At 40.1% G+C, this 18344-nt stretch overlaps 1 long non-coding RNA gene across 5 annotated transcripts in view; it reads left to right on the forward strand.

Moving 5' to 3' along the window:
- The window catches only part of LOC141578905 (uncharacterized), a 62083-nt gene that overhangs the window by 40405 nt on the left and 3334 nt on the right, over positions 1-18344 (forward strand). For 4 of the 5 annotated variants that reach the window (XR_012509789.1, XR_012509780.1, XR_012509787.1 and 1 more), the window contains exons 6-8: positions 7738-7835; positions 11568-11811; positions 14430-14553. This is a non-coding gene — a long non-coding RNA (uncharacterized LOC141578905). The remainder of the gene's footprint in view (positions 1-7737; positions 7836-11567; positions 11812-14429; positions 14554-18344) is intronic. The other variant, XR_012509786.1, reaches the window with a different exon arrangement.

The following is an 18344-nucleotide window of genomic DNA, read 5'->3' on the forward strand; positions in this document are numbered from 1 at the left end:
TTTAACTAAGTCCCGGTCACTGCTCCCACTTCCGGTTGGGATGTGCACAAAGCAGCATGACTCTCATCCTAAAGTCAGAGAAAGGTTAGGAGAAGCAGGGAAACATTTGTTGAGATGCCATCAGTGTTTGAGCAGTGTTTGAGCTAGGCATTTTATATAATTGGAAATGTAAATTTATTGCTGCCACTCCTGCTGCAAAATTAAAAAATAATAATATATATCTTTGTATCAACGTTCCAGAGCTATGAAAAGATGATTTTTTGAGTCATCTGTATTATTGCTTCTTTCCATCAGCTGAGATAATTTAGAGCTGATGGTACTTGCAGTCAGCAGCAGCAGGACAGTATGTTGTGAACATGAATAACACTTGGAAAGAAAATGCTTTTACTAGGAGCATTTCAAAATGTCTCCAACTATAGATTTAATAAATTGAATCACAGATCTACAGAATGTTGGCACTGAAAAGTTCTGGAGGGAGCAGGTAAAACTCCTCTTTTTATAAATGGAAAAAAATGAGGTTCAGCTACCAATAGAAAGTGACATTTGTCTTTTACAATGTAATAAGCTTCTAATAATCCCCATTATGAATATTTCCCATTGTTTACAACTGAAGATGGGGGTCAAAGCATATGTTGGTAAAAGACTGTACATTCAGAGTTGAAAGCTGAAACTTAGACAAAATTAGATGTTCATAATGCTTTTTAGTCCTGAAAAACAAAAACGTATCATATTGGCAGCATACAAAAAATACTGAAGAAAAGTTTTTTGGTCATTTAAACTGCCAATTTTAAATTTAAAATTGCCAGCTAATAAGTTTAAATTTTCATTAGAACATGCTTGTTGAAAAATTGAAGATGAAAACTCATTTCACTTTATCGTACTTCCTTTTTTAAAAAATTGCCTAATATTTTTTTGTTTAGTTTTTTAATTGAAGCATTTTACTTTACTTGCGAAAGTATGCTCCATTGTTTAGAGAGGCCAGCGTTGTGGTAGTGAGAGCTTGGGAATGAAGTTGCCTAAATTCATATTTGAACACAGCAGCTTGCTTCCTGAGTGATCTTGGACAACTTAACTTCTCTGTGCCATAGTTTCCTATAAAATAAGAATAAGAGGGTTGCTTCTTCATGACTGTGGCAATGACGGGTCGAAGTAATGTACAGAATCTACTTGGAAGACTTCCTGGCACAGAGGAAGGGCCATGTACTTAGGGACAGCTATTATTATACTATATCTGTTTTTATAATCCAGGTAAACCTTGATTCTTACTGATTTCATCTCTTAAAAATATTCGAAATATAAACTCTAAAATGTAAACTCTAAAACTTCATAGTTGTAGCTAATTAACACATAAAGCTCAACCAAGAAACACACAGTGGAGACCAGTTAGCTGCCGACACCTGTGAAACATTCTGTCCTGCACGGACTCTATGCTGTCACTACCGTCACTTCTGAAATCTAAGGCAAGCTCAGGCCTCGTCAGGTACCCAGACCCCCAAGCTCAGACCATGGCAGGGAAATAGTTTACTGTTCACATATGCATTTTCAAAAAATAGTATTAAAATGAACACTGTACGTATTTTGTTGTTTGTTTGACATCGTTAACGGAAAAGAAAAGAACAAAAAAAAGGAAAAAACCAATGCAATTACAAATAATGAGGCTATGTCTGAAAATTATTTTTTTTAAATTATGTTTAGGATTTATTGACCAATTAGGAGAAAAGTCATTTCATTGGTGTAATCCCTTGATTGACTTAACTTGTTTTTTTAATTAGGAAGAAGAGAGTTTTCCATTTACCACCTGGGGAAAGTTTATACATATAACCCTTTGTGCAAGTGCTCTTTTTCTGGATAAGAACCTGCCACAGACTTTTTAAAATCTAATGTGAAATCCTGAGAAAACTGAAAATCAAGCTGGGAACTATGAAGTCTCATAGAGGAAACTTTTTCCAGAGAACATCTGAGCCAATGCAGGGCGCCACTCTGGAGGTTCCACAGTCTCTTCTGCTCACAGTGCTTCCCCCTATTCTTTTCACCTCATTTGTTCAAATCAGATCAGTGGTTTAGGATTCTCCAGGGTCTGATTAAGAGACCAGATGGAGGCATTAAGATTTCTAAAATTTTCCAAGAGTAACAACCAAGGTAAAATGTCTAAGAATAACCTAAGAAAAGGATAGTAGGAACTATCAAAAAATAAAAGTAAAAACTACTGAAAGATATAAAAGATGCTTTAATCACATGATTCTAGATTAAAAGATCATATCTCCAAAATATCAGAAGTTATAAAATTGATTTGGGGTTTATTGTGAATAAAATCATATTAGTAATATAATAATTAATAAGATAATGAGACTTTTAGTAGTTCAAGAATAGCCAGATTAGAAAATAGGACAGGAAGTCCAGATATGGGCTCTGATATCAATAATAATTTAATATAAGAGATGGAAGGCATTACAAATCAGGGAGATAAATAAAGGTTATTCAGTGAATGGAACACTCGTTAGCTACTTGGGGGGAAAAGAAAAGATTGAAATCATACAGTGAACCATATATTGTGATAAATTCCAGAAACATTTAAAAAGTAACACAATTAGAAAAAAATCTAGAAATAAATATGGATGTTTACACAAACTCTAGATGAACAGTAAGTTTCTGAGGAAAGTATACAAAGATTTCCATGCATCAGAAGCATCCTAATTTTAAACAAAACACCAGAGGATGTTATTTGTTTACAAATCCAACAAGGGGCTAATTCCTTCAATACATAGAGAGTTCAGATCACTTCAAAGGTAACATCAAAAAATCTCAGGAGCATAGAAGGCAGAGAAAAGGAACACACATTCACAAAGAAAAATAGATGTCACACTCCAATGGTAATTCACTCAGTTCACATCAAAATGAAGTAGTTTTCCACCTCTCAAGTGACACAGCTCTGTTTATGAGGATGAAATGCCAGTGATCACCAATCCCTTGCCTAGGTTACTGGATATTTTTTGTGAAGTATGGTTGATTTACAATGCTGTGTTAATTTCTAGTGTACTCCTCAAGCTTTCTTAGAAAGCAGTCTGGCAGTTGATATCAAGAGTCAAAAATATTCCTATGTTTTAATCAACTAATTTAGCTTTGAAAAACTTTTAATCAGGAAGTATTTCAAAATGGCAGGGAAAAGTCAGTACGGATGAAAGTCACAGACATATTTTTATATGTATATATATATAAAATCTCAGCCAAAATATTCTTCCAAACGTTCACAAAGTAGAATAGTTTGCAGCCATGAAAAAGTGTGTCCATGAAAATATTTTATGACATGTCAAAGTGTTACACTTACGATAGGCTTGAGAATAAAATTAATATATAAAATGATTTGTAATATACAAACAATGTACCCTTCTGAAGGAATTATGTCTATAGGTAGAAGCATTTTCCTTATTTTATTTTTTATTCATTTTCAGAGTTGGAGTCCTTTCATTGTAGGTGACAAAATCAATTTCCAATGTGTTTAAACAACACCCAAAATTGGGGATGCATGGGATTTATTGGTTCCTGTAAATGAAAACCTCAGATCTGAGGTCTGGCTTCAGTCAAGGAGAGATACTGTAGCCCAGATGATGTCAAGGGCTGGTCTTGTCCTGTCTTCATTCTGTGTCCAATGATGTCTCAGCATGCTGCTTCTAGGCACTCAGCATCCCAGATCATCCATCCAAACCAAGAGAGGTCTCTTTGGCAGCTTCCTCTCTTGATAGAGGAAGCTTATCATTCACATGGGCACAAGCACGTATCTCCTCACATAATAGTGGCTCTTACTGGGTTATTTGCCAATTCTCCAATCATGTGTGAGGCCAATACAATGAGGGGTATTATTTGTCTTAAACCAACTGAGATCTACCTCTGGTGCTTCAGAATGAGTTGGTTAATTGAGCTTAAATCACAGGACTAAAAACAAAAGGGAGGTTATTTATCCTAAAGCAAATTCTGGGCCCTCTTCTAAGACTGGGGACAGATCCAGGACAACAGTTCTGTCCAGTACTGAGTACTTTCAAATTATCTTTAATGAGCAAATGTTAAAATTATGATCAGAAAAGATGATAAATAAGAAGAAACTTGAGGAAGGGGAATGGAAAGCTTTCCTGTTTCATAAGAAATATTGAACCCATTAAGTGCTTGGAAGAAAAATGGAAATGTGTCAAGTTTGTAAAAGTTCTGAAATGAATTACAATTGATTTCACAGACCATGTAGTAGACAGTGCTCTACAGTTAGTGTGTCTTTGGGCTCTTTGAGTATTTCAGTTCTTTCACTTAATAGTTGCTTCATTTGGGGCAAATTGCATCATCTCCATGTGGCTCTATTTCCTCATCTGTAAAAGAGATATAATATTACCTTCCCAACAGGGTGATTGTGAGGATTTAGAAAAATAGATGTGTGCTGAAGCAATAGTAAGCATTTAAAGAATCTTAACTATTAAGTTTACTTAATACATAATTAAAAAATTATTATGCAGACTTTTTAAAAATGCATAGTATTTAAATAGCCTATATGTGCTGTACAAGAGAGGAAGGCTTAATATACCTTGTATAATACATTTTTCACAGCCTTAACTAATTTTCACATTTAATCACACACACACCAAAAAGTTATTCCTTTCACAATCATGAAGACTTACTGTGAAGAAAAGGATGATGAAAGAGAGTAGAGGAGAAAATAAAATGCTTTCTCTACAAAGTGATGGCTTAAAAACTAAGAAAAACACCTTTTTAAGACTTTGGTCACCATATTCATAGCTAATACTTAGGTATAGTTTTTCACATGCCTGTGGTTAATGTTCTAATTGTTTTCACAATTAGTAAATCATTGACTCATCACAATAGTCCTATAAATTGCTATTATTATCCCCCCATTATATGGGTGAGGAGATTGAAGCCCCTAGAAGTTAAGAAATTTGCACAAGGCCCCACAGGTAGCATCGGAGCTGGGATCCAGATGCAGGAGTGTGGCTCCAGGAGGGGCTTGTAAACACTCCATCTGCTCTCCCCTGCAGGTGCAAGCCAGCCTCCCGCTGTTACTGTAAATAACATGATGTGGTTCACCTAGTCTTGAAATTCACATTCTTTGTAGCTTTCTCTCTGGGGCAGCCATCAGGAGCAGCCAGGGACCCTGAGTACATGCTTCTGGACTATGACCAAGAAGGTAGATGGAAGGAAAACAGTTTAAAAATGGTACCTTTAATGTGCATTCTTCAGTGGGCAGAAAAATACCTGCCTAGTGAGGAACTGAAGCCTTACCAGCCACGTGCAAATTATGCTTCAGACACTCCCGTTGCCCTTGAGTCCACACAGTCAGAACTACAATGGATCAGGGACATGAATCTTGTGCAAATGCAGGGAGTAGGAGTACCTGCCATTTTAAGATCTCAAGGAGTATGAAAAGCATGTGAAGCTTTCATCAGCAGAGACCTGCAGTCACTTCCACTATTTCCCTCAGGGCATGTCCACAGCTTCACTGGTCCTATTCAGAATGAAGATGACAGCTAGCACCTGCTGACCCCTGAATCAGTGATAGGTTCTCCCTTGAAAGGAAGCATATCCCCTTCATGGGTTACAACTAGTTCATAACCTAAATAATTCTATAGATGTAGAAGGGATACTTTCATTGGTTCTGCTATCACAGACTTGTCTCCAAAAGAACATGCCACCAGTTACTCCATTTTCAGCCATTTAAAGATATACTTAACAGGCTTCCTTCTTTAGTGCAGTTTTAGGTTTACAGAAAAATTCACAGAAAGTGGAGTTCCCATATATTCCTTATGCCCTGCACACAGCTGCTCCTGCTGTCAGCATGTTACATTAGTGGATGTACTCATTCTTTTTGACATCCTTCATTCCTCCTCCCCTAAAATTTAACATGCCGGATATTCACGTCTCTTGTGGCATTTACATGCGATTTACATCACTTCTCAGGTTTATGTGAGGTTTACAGCACGTGCATGTTGTCTGTTTAAGCGTAGATTGGGGGCAAGTTTTCTGTGTAAAAATATGATCATTAGTGAGCCTTATGCTGCTGGGCTTTTGGGTTGTCAGGTCCTGTTGACCATTGCTTCAGTTATTGGGATCATTGTCTACGGACTTTCAGTGTTCATTGTATTTTCAGCAGAACTTCCCAAGAACCTGAATGGAAGAGACCCAATCCAGAAGTACCTGACTGTGCAGGTGGGCCACGCCCATCACTGCTTCCCTCATCAGTTTTAACATCATCGTGACCCTGAACGCCATATATGAGAAAGTGGCAATCAAGATGACTGAGTCTGTTAAGCTCCTTCTGCAGCTGAGGTCATTTCTACACCAGTTTTAGAACCAGGTCAAAACAGAGACTTTATCTTTTAGGCACTTCAATTCCAGTACATTACAGTCTTTAGAAAACTTCAAGTGTAAACGTATTTTCTCTAGCCTATATGAGAAGTGAATTAGCTGCAGCTATGCATTAGTAAAAGGGACAAAGAAAGCTTTAGAATGTCCAAGCTCTGTGTAAATATGTCAGTGCTTAATAATAATTTCAATTACATTAGATCATGTACCCTATTGTTGAAAGTAAATAGTCTCTCTATTGCAAATAAGTGGAAGAGGGTCGTGGTTCCAGTGGCAGATTTGCTTGTGCGTTACGGAGAGGACAAGTAATCACACTGTTATGTGTCCTCCCCCCATGCTGTTCCTGTTAGTGTAGCTCCATTCTAATCAGCTGTGGCTTCTATAACAAATGTTTCTTCTCTCTGGCTTGTATCCCAGCCAGCGGCTTAGCGGCCCTAGTTAACTGCTTCCCACACACTGCATGTGGCTGGGTCGTTCTCCCAGTTGTCTGCTCAGTGGTCATCTTCTGAAAACACTAAGACCAATTCAAATTTTGAACTAGCAGGATGTTTTATGTTCCCCAAATGCTTCTAGCAAGTTGCCCCGTGTTTTGTTTGTTTTCTTCAATAGTCCTACCTTCCTGCCGTTCAGGGAGACAAGAGAATTTCACTTAGCAGGATGTGTAGAAGTAGCTTTCTTTCAACTTACACCTGACAGAGGACAGTTCTTGCCCATTGGATACTGTTGTGCTTATAAATTTTAAGGAACGGGTGACTTTGTTTTTTTTTGCCTTGTGTGATATTGCATTCATACTGGGAGAAACTCTTACAACAGTGTGTACAGTTGGAATTAACATAGTAGTTATTTTAAGGAATTCAAAACAGCTTATATGAAAAAAGTGTGAATTGTGTATATATATATATATATATATATATATATATATATATATATATATATACATATTTAGCTTGTTAACTCATGTGTCCGTGGCTTTGATTATGGTCTCAAAGCTGTTCACAGTTTTACAGACTTAACTTTTCTTTATTCTAGCTGCAGAGATCCCAAGGACCAGACTGACTGTGGGAACAACCTAGCCATGAAGGTGTTCTTCTTCCAGTTTGTCAAATACTACTCCTCGTGTTTCTACATCACATTCTTTAATGGCAGATTTGTGACTTATCCTGGAGATCTGGTGTATTGGCTGTGAAAATACAGAAATGAAGACGTGTGAATACAGCTTTGTTTTCGGACAGTCTAACCTGATTCATGTTTTCTCTTAGTTGCCCAATGAAGAGTGTCTTTACTCTCTGTTCCTTAGATTTTTTTAGGCATAAAATAATGACTTTATTTCATGTTAGAGCTATCTAAAATTTAAATGAGATTTTCTTTCTAATATTCCAGTGTGACCCAGGTGGCTGTCTCCTTGAACTGATGATGCAGCTGACAATAATCATGGGAGGACAGTCCATCTGGAATAACATACAAGAGGTGTTACTTCCGTGAGTACTAAGTCATGTGATCTTGGGGTGAGAACGGCCCACCCATCCAAGTAATTTTCCTGCATGCCCATCTCTAAAACAGGGGAGACTCTCTGCTTATTAAAGCTCTCCAGATAAGATGATCCAGCCAACAGTGTAAACATACCTCCTGTTTAATAATTATGTTTAAATTCCTTCCTTTTTATGTTTAAATTAAATCCTCAAGTGCTATAGTTTCTGCTTATTAGCCCATCACTGGGGACTGACTGATCAGAGCCCGTTGAGAGATGGCCCTTTTTGGGGCCATGAACTAAGTTTTCCCACAACTTCCCGCAACTTTCTCCTCCTTTTATACATGCATTTAAAAATCCATAACAGGAATTTGTTGAGTGCCTAGTATGTGTTAGTCACTGTATTAAATGTTGTACATATATGTGTGTGTGTGTGTACAATTTAATCACCCAAACAATCCTTATTCTTATCTTCCTTTTCAAATGAAGATCCTGTGGCTTAAAGAGGGTAAATGATTTGCCCAAGTTCTCATTGCCAATAAGAGACCACTGTGGGACTCAGATGTAAGACCCTATCTCATGGAATTCATGTTCTTCTAAGAACAGAGACTCTCTTGGTGTCCTGAGGCACAGGGCTACATAATGTTTTAAGAGACACTTGTCTAAAATAATAACTACAGAGGTTTTGACTTACTGTTCTCTTCCTAAAAATGAGAAAAGCAGATGTTAGCAAAGGTCACACTGTCCTTTGGATTTTCACATAAGCCCTATCCCATATCAAAGTGGACATTCCAGTGTTATCTGCAATTTCTGAACATTTCAAGGAGCTTAGTGTATTCACTTTCTTTTGTAACAAGTATCCCCAAATGACATGGTAGTAGGAAGAAAAAAGAAATAGTCTCCACTAAACAACACAAATTTAACCTCGTAGGGTTCTTGAACGCAGGAGCCTGCTGAAGTCAAAATATTGGCACGGCTGTTTCTGAAGGCCTCAGGGGAAACTGTATCTTTGACTTTTCTGGCTTCCAGAGGCCACCTACGTCTCTTGGCCTGTGACCACTTTTCCTTCTCTCAAGGTCAGCATGGTTGTGTGCCTCTGACTCTGATCCTGTGGTCAAATCTCCTCTCCTCTCTCCCCTCTTCTGTCTCCCTCTTCCTACTTTAATGACCCTGGTGATTACAATGGGCTCACCTCTATAATCCAGCTCGTCTCTCTTAGAGAATGCTGGTTAGCAACGTTAACCGCATCTGAAATCATAGACCCCCTTTGCAAGGGAAACTGACCTCTTCCTATTTTCTGGTGATAAGGGCATAGACATATTGGGGGGGAACATTTTTCTGCCCACCACACTAAGCTTTTTAAGATAATTTCTGGCTTTGAGTTTCTGTCCTCATGAAACTGTTGATCTCTCTTCTGTCTTGCCTTCAACAAAATCATTCTGCTCCTGGCCAACCTAACTGCATTGCTCACCACTCTCTGTGGTGTCCCCCAAAACCAATTACACAAGCAATTCTTACTGTTGTTTGGAGCATGGAGGAGAAACTCAAACAACTTGAATTTTGAAATAAAAACCTCCATCATTTTAAAATCTTCCATGCCACTATAAAAAAATTATTTTTTAACTTCATTTTTTAATTTTTAAACTATTTTAAACTTTGTAACTTTTTTAAACTTTACTTTTTTTCTTATCATCCTTCATTGTAAGCTCCAGAAACCTGCTACTCTGCCCACCGCATCCAAGTTCCCTTTCACTGTTTCTCCTCCCTTCCCTAACTTTCCTTCACTCTCCCTTATTACCAATTTTCTGTCCATTCTCTTTATAGGGCAGTTAAATTATTTTTTCTTTCCTTCTTTCTGTTTTTGCAGAGTGAACACATTTGTGTGTCAGTGTGTCCTTCCACATTTCTTCACAAGGTCTTCATCTTTCAGCTTCAGGATGGATTACTGTGGTCTGTCTCTAAACAAAGGCATTTCCCTTGTCCCCCAGCTCACCATGCCCCTCAAAAAAAAGATTCTGATCTTTGCTGTGAAATGAATCTTTTTTTTCCCTACTGTGCAGTAGACAACTCTTACCCTGAGCTCACAGTCAGATTTCTCCAGAGGAGTAAAAGTAGCTCATGTGCAAATAATACTACTTTTCTCTGTGAAAAGAAATAGATCAGATAGAGGAAATACTTAACTCAGATTACTCAAAAGCATTTCCTGAAGGAAATAGGTTAATTATTTAACACTAAATTTTGTTGAATCTGGTTATCAGTGAGCTATTTTTACCAATCAAGAAGGATATATTTCCTAAATTGGTACTGAGCAATTCATGTGAAATGAAACTTGCTCACATTAACTAGTTTAAAGTAAAGGATGCATTATAGTATCTGTGGTCTGTTTATACCTTCGCTTAAGTAAGCACATTGTTGTAGGTTCCAGTGAGCTGAACTTTGCCTACATGTATTTCTAATCTGGGCTAAAATATTTAGGGAAAATATTTTGAATTATGTTTCCCTTTTTTGAATACCAGAAATTCTGAATGGTAGCCAAGTTTGAGGGTGGCTTGTGTTTTCCTCACTGCCTCTTCTCTTTGTATAAGGTGCCAGTTTCCTTCTTAATTTTTCATATAAAATCCTAACATACTATAGATCTATCAATTACTCTTGCTGCCCCAAAACTATACCCATCCTCAAAAATACATAGGAAGGGAAAAGAAAACTTATCAAAGTTAGTGACTATTTTCATGCTATTTAAATATGTCTAAAGGAACATAATGAAATGAATTTTACCATATCTCACCTGCCTCCACCCCCCAATCCCATGTGGGTTTGTTGAGTAGGATTCTGGGAGCAAATGAAGAAGGACAGTGATGCCGTGATCCAGGCTCTCTCTGGGGTCTCCCCAGCACTTGGATCGGCATTTGGTATAAAGTAGGTCTCAGTCCGAGCCAGCTGAGTGAGTGAGTGACTCACAGGCATCGAATGAGTAACATCAGTGAATTAACAGCATTCTTTGTAGGACTCAGAGAATAAGCTGAGTGCCCTATGGCCTTCCCAGCCTCACGTACTATTTTGATGTTGGGGTCATTTCTGGGAATGTTATTCTGTACTTGACAAAAGTCTAGTACAATTCCAGGGTTAAGTAACTTGCCCTAGGGAAATTTTATGATAAAATATTATGAAAAATGGGTAAATGCCCAACATGACATAGCACTGTCCTTTGGTGTTTAGATAATGTATGGCTGTAATTTTCTTACTTTATATGCTTTCTACATTTTCCACCGTGTGTACGCACTACTATATAGTAAGAAAATGCAAATATTTAAAAGAGAAAATCTCTCTTCTCCAGATATGATTTGGTTAGAGGATGAGTCAGATAGATATATTAAGAGAATCTTAAATACATGTGTCCATAATTCACTCTTTAAATCCAGGAACAGGAAACTCAGGAATGAAATAGATTAAGAGAATCAAAGATACTTGTATTCAAGATTAGCAAGTAGGAGTGTCCTCAAAAGAAAAGGTGATTATCTATAATTCAGGGATTAAATGTGATAATGAACGTACAAAGACAACATGAAGTAGAAAATGCCACGTGGGAAGCACTGAGTAAAGGGCAATTTACCATGATTATGCCAATATGTGTGGTCAATTCACAAGCAAATTATTGTGTAACCCCTGCTAGAGGGAGAAAGCTTCCAGCCTTGGCTGAAGAGTGGGGAGGATCCAGTGTCTGTATTTTTTAAAATGTCTACAGGTGTTTCTCATGTGCAAATTGGTATCCCTGCATGAGAACCATAAACCAACAGAAAACCCAAAAGACCGAGGACAATGATGGGTTGCCGACAGCCCAAGCTTTTCTGCCACAGAAGAGTGGTTCCAGTCAGGAAGACTGAGCAAGAGGCTCAGAGTCTTAGCTAAGGACAAGCAAGTCGGGACTTCTAATACGACCTAATGTCATCGACGGGGTAGGGCAGTTCAGCACAAGAAGCGAGCACCAGGTGAGTTAACATGGAAGTTACATCCTGGATCCAAACCGTGATGGATTTGGGTCCCGGAGGGTTAAAGCCCTGCTTCCGTTGGGCATGGACCGCATTCCACAAGAGGCTGAGACAGGAATTATGAGGCAGAGAAAAATTCCCCCAGGGGACTCCCGAGTCTGGGTGCCTGGAAGGGTGATGGACGAGCGCGGTCCCAGCTCCACCCGCACCGCAGGGCTCCGAGTGGCTGTGGAGCTGTGCGCTCCCGGCCGGACCTCAGACCTGACTGCAGTGCTCCGGGCTGCGGCCTGGGGAGCGGCGTCAGGAGCAGGCTGTCCCCGTCATTCTCGTAGGTGCTGCAGTGACCCCCACCCCGGTGGCCACGGCGTTCCCAAGCCAAGGGTCTAAGTGACTTCAACCTTATTTACAGGTGACCACAGCTGGTTAGCCTGTGCTGCTCAAAAAGAAGATCCCATATGGGGTTTTGATGTGTTAGGGGGTTTGCTAATACCTGGCCTGCTTTGAATCGTTTCATCTTGACAGCAGCCTGGGCAGTCGAAGTTTCACCTCCCAATTTTATTTCAACATTTTTTGTTGAAAGTATAGTTGGTGTAAAATATTGTGTTAATTCTTGGTATACAGCATAGTGATTCACATATACATACATATATATATATATATATATATTCCTTGTCATATACTTTTCCACTATAGGCTATTAAAAGTTATTGAATGTAGTTCCCTGTGCTATACAGTAGGATCTTGTTTGAAACAAAAATTACTAAACAAAGTAACAAAGGAAGCAGACTAAACCTATCCATGTATACGGCACAGTTGAGTTTATCTCAGGATTTAAATGTGGTTTTGAGCTCCAGGATCTCTTTATCAACTTATCATATGTAAAGTGCCTGTGGAACACTTCTCAGAAAAATGTTTAAAAATCATAAGATTTAGAGAATAAAGAAGGAAGATAATTATACTGAAAAGCAGGTATCAAAATATAGAAATGGGCATTTGTGATACAGTAATATCTGAATTATTGGAAGGACGTGTTGAATAAGAGGATCCAGTGGTGGGTCTACTGACAGCAACATTCTGCCACAGCAGTGAGTGTAAATCAACTTCTGAGATCTGCAACAATTGCATTTTGAATGTAAATAAAGTTAAATAACAAATAAGCCATGAAGTGTGGATTCAGATTCAGGGGTATCTCGAGTCCATATCCCCACCCCCTCACAGAGCTCCCTGCTCTTCCCCTAATGTCATTGAAAGAATTGGGGAAAGTTTGTGAAGCGAAGGGCATGTTCCATTGCAAAGAATTCTCGTAGCAACCCTGGGAGCATGGCCAGGGAAAGGTTAACGCTGAGATCAGAGGCAGTGGGAAACCTAGCAGGGGCAGCTCTTTACAAGTCACATCATATACTCTGTGTGTGTCCACGTGTGTGTGCATACAGACGTGTGGGCATGTATGATGTATACACCTGCCTTTCGTGTGAAGCCGCCTCACTGTCCAAATTTGAAATCCATCCAAACGTGCAGTGCAGTCAGCCGAAGCTCCGCCAGATGCTAAGTTGTCTGTTGTTGCTCTGTCTCTTCTGCTGAACTCCACGAGTAAACCACGCGCCAGCTGTTGCTTTCAGGAAAAACAGCTCTGTAGTCTACAGGTCCATGCCTTGTTTCACTGCCAACTCCGAATTCCTTTCATGACAAATTGCCATTTGAAAAAGGGGGAAGCATTCAGTTGTCCCACAAGCCTCTGAGTGAGGAAAAAATTTAACCTTAGAGACATCTCTGTGGGACAACATCCAGAAGGGTGCAGAGCACTGGGCTGCGAGTCGAGGCTGTTTCTTTCAAGCTCTGCACTGAATTTGAGGTGGCATGTCACTTCTTTGGCCCTTGATTTGTTCAGCTTAAATTAGGGTCTTGGACCTGTTCGATCCAACGTTAGAGTATCACTTTTCTGCTCAGTGATCCTCCATTGTTCCACAATTCCTTCAGAGGGAAAAATGCCCACATCCTCACGGCAGCCTCTAAGGCTCCACCCCCCAAAACCACCACTTATTTCCTATTCACTCTGGCCCAAACCAGCCTCCATGCTGTCTGTCCAGCGTGAGGGACCTCAAGGACTGTGATCACTGTTCCCTCTGCCCACCCCTTTGCCTCCGTCTTTGCCTTATTCAAAGGTCACTTGCCCCATCCACACTCCTCCCTACCACACATTCCTCGCCCTCCTTTATTTTCCTCTGCAGCACTTATCACCAGCTCACCGACCCTTTATTTCTTTTTTACTTATTTTCTCTGACAATTTACAGACTGAAAATGCCATGGTGGATAATAGCAGAGAAATGGGGGAAAAAACAAATGAGGGTAGGTATCTTCTAAAAGCTAAAGTGCCCACCTGAAAAGGAGGTAGGAGATAAAGTAGTAGTAGTCGTTACAATTTTGGTAAACCCAAGGTACGTAGTCAGGACTAGTTTTCACAATACTTGAGGGTAGGGAGGCAGCAATAAAAAGAAATTTATCTTGAGAACAAGAAATTAAATTCTTGGGAAGATGATGTGTTCAGCTTGAAATGTCAGTAATACTTTTATGACCTTGGTCTGATAATATCTTGCCTTATAATTTGATCTGTTTGACAGCTGGGTCATGAATCTAATGATGCCACAGTTTCGGGAGCAGAACAGACCACCCCACGATGGGAATGGGACAACCATCTGTATCCAACGGGCAAACTGGGGTTATTTTATGAATACCCTGAAATGAGTAAGTCATCAGTGGGGATTTCTGTGCTGTCGGTTATACTAGAATATGCTTTGGGTCTCAGAAGCATCGGTTACCGAGCCAAACAAAGACCTAGCATACCGAAACGGAGCCCGCTTTTCTCAATTAGATGCAATTATGCAGTCAGGCTTTCAAATAGGTTGCCTGTGTATATCTTTGTCAATATTTATGTTGTACAAAGCTGAAGGTTTACTGCCATGGAATAAAATGGAATACTCATTCAGGTAATTCTCCATCATTGATTCTCAGATCCTTCTGGTCATGTCGTCTAAGGATGAACTCAGAACCGTTACTAGATGTGACTCAGCACGGGCTGCAGCCCGTGTGGCACAGCTGTTGGCTGATATCCTTCTAAACAGAGTCATGTGAGCCTGCCAGCCTGTGCAGAAAGCCCGCAAGAGCATCCTGCCTCATGGCAGCAAGGGTCACAGGGTCACCCCTTCCACACCTCACACCTGCCTTTGACATTTTTCCTATTACTTCTGGCCGATGGTTTCAGCCTGGTTCCTTGAGTGACCTCATGGCACATCACTGGCTTGAATTCAGGATGAATTTGCTGATCTGGAGTATTGGTAGAACACAGATCCCCTCCTTCTCCAATGTCTTTGTCCATTTCTGTACATTTGCTTGGCCTTTGTTTCTCTTTGTTTGAACTTGGTTTTGAGCTCTCGGTTGCCTTTAAATTGTTGCATCTCAAAATAGATTTCCATAGGAAACTTCATCTTTTCTATTATGCATGGCGCACTTTTATCTACTAGAAGGCTGATGATGTGCACGTTTTGTATCTGAGACCTTTGAGCTCACCACTGCCTTGAATTACTTTTTTTTTTTTAAGCTTAGGAGACAGGAAAGTATTTTTGTCAATAGGCTTTGCATTTATGCATGCGGGTTCATGTCTGCAAGACACCCCATTGGGCTTCCTGTTTATAAGTCTACAGAAAGAGGGAGTTTTCTTTTTCCTAAATTACATGCTATATATATAATAATTGCTTTTAAAATATATAATATACATAGAAACGCATCTGATTCCCTAGGTGAATGAAAGGTCATTTTGTGGCACCTTCAGTCAGCTATGCTTTGTGGCCTGGTGTCTGATTTGAGTTTCATCTTTGCTTTTGTTGTGCTTAGTGACCAGGTTCGATTAAGGGTGCAGCTCCTGTCCCTGGTGTAGAAATTATGTTCGTTTTTTTTTGCTTATTTTCAAAAGGACTTTAATCCAATGACCTGTTATTCCAAAATGAGTCATAATTGTAAATATTTCTTATTGGGGCTATTATCAGCATTAATAATAACAACAACATTCTGAGGGCAGCATATCATTTGGTATTTTAACACACACGAAAAAAGCCTTGGAAAATAGTTATTGTTCTAGTTAAGTCAAATAAAGGTCATTGAAAGGAAAAGTTGTACGCTTTTGGGAGAAATTGATAGGACTTTTACAACTTTATAGTCTCATTAAAATACTAATTAAATAATTCAGCCTAACTCTACCCTACATAACAGGATGGAGTAACAGCTATTCTAGAGAGATTGTTCAGATTTATTCGTTTTCCTATTCTCTAAATAATCCCTAACGAATTAGAAATTTCAATCCATTTTTGAGAGTAGGCAGTCTGTTATTCTGTATTCAACGCTGGAGTGAAACTTATTTTGTGTTCTTTTCGTTCATGGGAGATAGGATTTTCAAGTGCTTTTTGAATTATTTTTGTTCCTCTCAAATAAAGTGCCTTTGGTGGTGATCTCCTGACCTCAGTTTTCTCCTCCCAGTTTTCCCCATGATCATTAATGACACCCCACCTGCCTTTTTAGTTAGGCCTCTTAGCTGCTGAAGGGGAACAGCTCCTGACAGATGACCCTGGAGCCCTCCACCCTTGCTTCTTTAGGCCTCGCACCCTGCCACCATCCCTAGACTCCTTCGCCAGAAGTATCTTTCTCTGCTTTTCTGCCTGGAAGGGCTCTTGCCAAGCCTTGGCAGCAAACCCTCAACTTTTTAGAGATTTTCTGCTCTCCTCTCTAAGCATGAATTGCAGTTGATTCTTGTCTTGATGGTGCTTGATCATGTCTGTGTCCATTGCTCTCCCCGGCTGGACTGATCCTGTCGGAGGCAATAGTCAGGCTTTTCATCTTCCCGTGCATGTCTGAAGCACCACAGCCTGGACCCTGGTTCTCATATGTGTTTAAGTGACTTGAGCTTGGAGTTTTAATGCGCTCACATACAACTGTTAGATGAGTTGGCGGTAACATTGCCCCCAAGGCCCCCACAAGGTTCTATAGGGCATATGTTTTTTTCTGAGTGAAATTTCTCTTTTATTTGTTCTAGTGATTTCCCCACTGTCCTTTGAGATTATTGGAGTAACCCTTAGTTATTAACCACAATAACTCACCCCCAGAAGCAAAAGATCATGCTGTTTGAGAACTCAGACACGGGACATAAGAGAAATAATCTATCAGTCTTAAAATCTGGAAGCCATAAGATACCGTTTTGTACTTAGAGCACCCACAGCACAAACACCAGTCTCTCAAGAACTTGGCGCTGCCTTCCCAGAGGGCGGGTGCCGTAAGTGAAATGCAGTGAGTGATGAAGTGAGAGCTCTTCGTCTCTGGTACTGCCTTTTCCACCCTTGCTGTGTTAACTTGATCTTCCCTTCATATATTATGTTCTCCATTTAATTTACTGCAGTTAATATCAGTTGTTCTTCAACATCTCCTTGCATGCGCCCACTCCATTCCCTCTCTCTCCATTGTTATCCCACCCACGCCTCTCCTGCGCTCTCCAGGACCAGGCCTTTCTCCCCCACGCCCTCACCTCTGTTCTGTCTGCCCACCACCTGCACTGACATTTCCTTAACTCCAGAGAATGAACTTTCCAAAATGGCAGCTGAGTAACTGGGGGGGATTGTAGACCTCTCATCTCTTTACTGATTCATTCATTTATCTATCCAACAAACACTGAGCACCTGCTATGCTAAACACTGTATCAACTGCTGGGGAGAACAAGACAGGTAAGATTTGGTGTCTGCACTCGGCAGGGCAGGCGAGACTTGGCGAGTAGTTGATGGATTGCTAAGCAGGTGAACACACATTGGACTTCATAGAGCTGGGAATATTTGAACTGAATTTTGAAAGGTGAAAGGAAGTTAGCTCTCTAATTTGTGGTAGAGGGAGTGGACACTTCATGCAGAGAGGTAGAGACATATAAGAGTACACGGCATGAAGCGGCTTGGCCAGACTGAAGAACAACAAGTAGGGTTAGAACAAAGTATCCACAGGTGGAAATATCAGGTGCACAAGGCCACTGTCACAATGGGTCTTGTGTGATTAGACTTGAATGTATCCTTAAAGAAACAGGGCTATATTGGAATATATGTAAGCAAGAGAATTGCATAATGATTATGTTAAAGTAGATCTGGTTATACTGGCAGCAGAATGGATAATAACATTTTTGGGGGGAGGCCCATATTTTGGGGGGAAAGGATATTTCGGGGGCCACCCCAGGTAATCCAGACAAGTGGCACACGCCTGCAGAGAGGCCCTGGGCAGAGGGAGAGAGTCGTGGGTGGCAGAAGTGGTGACTGCTGCAGAGGGGACTACAGGGCCGGGGCGGCGGGCTGCAGAGCTGCTGAGGTGACTTTCCAGTGACCCATCTGGAGAGTGGATCTGCAGTGGGAGTGTAAGGGGAGGAGATGCTTTCGAGGAGATGGTTCTGTGTGTGGCATTTTGATTGCAAAGTGTCTATGGGACATCTGAGGAGTGATGCCCGTTGTTAAGCTGGA

The sequence above is a fragment of the Camelus bactrianus genome, chromosome 1 (genome assembly GCF_048773025.1).
Source record: "Camelus bactrianus isolate YW-2024 breed Bactrian camel chromosome 1, ASM4877302v1, whole genome shotgun sequence".
Classification (NCBI taxonomy): Eukaryota; Metazoa; Chordata; class Mammalia; order Artiodactyla; family Camelidae; genus Camelus; species Camelus bactrianus.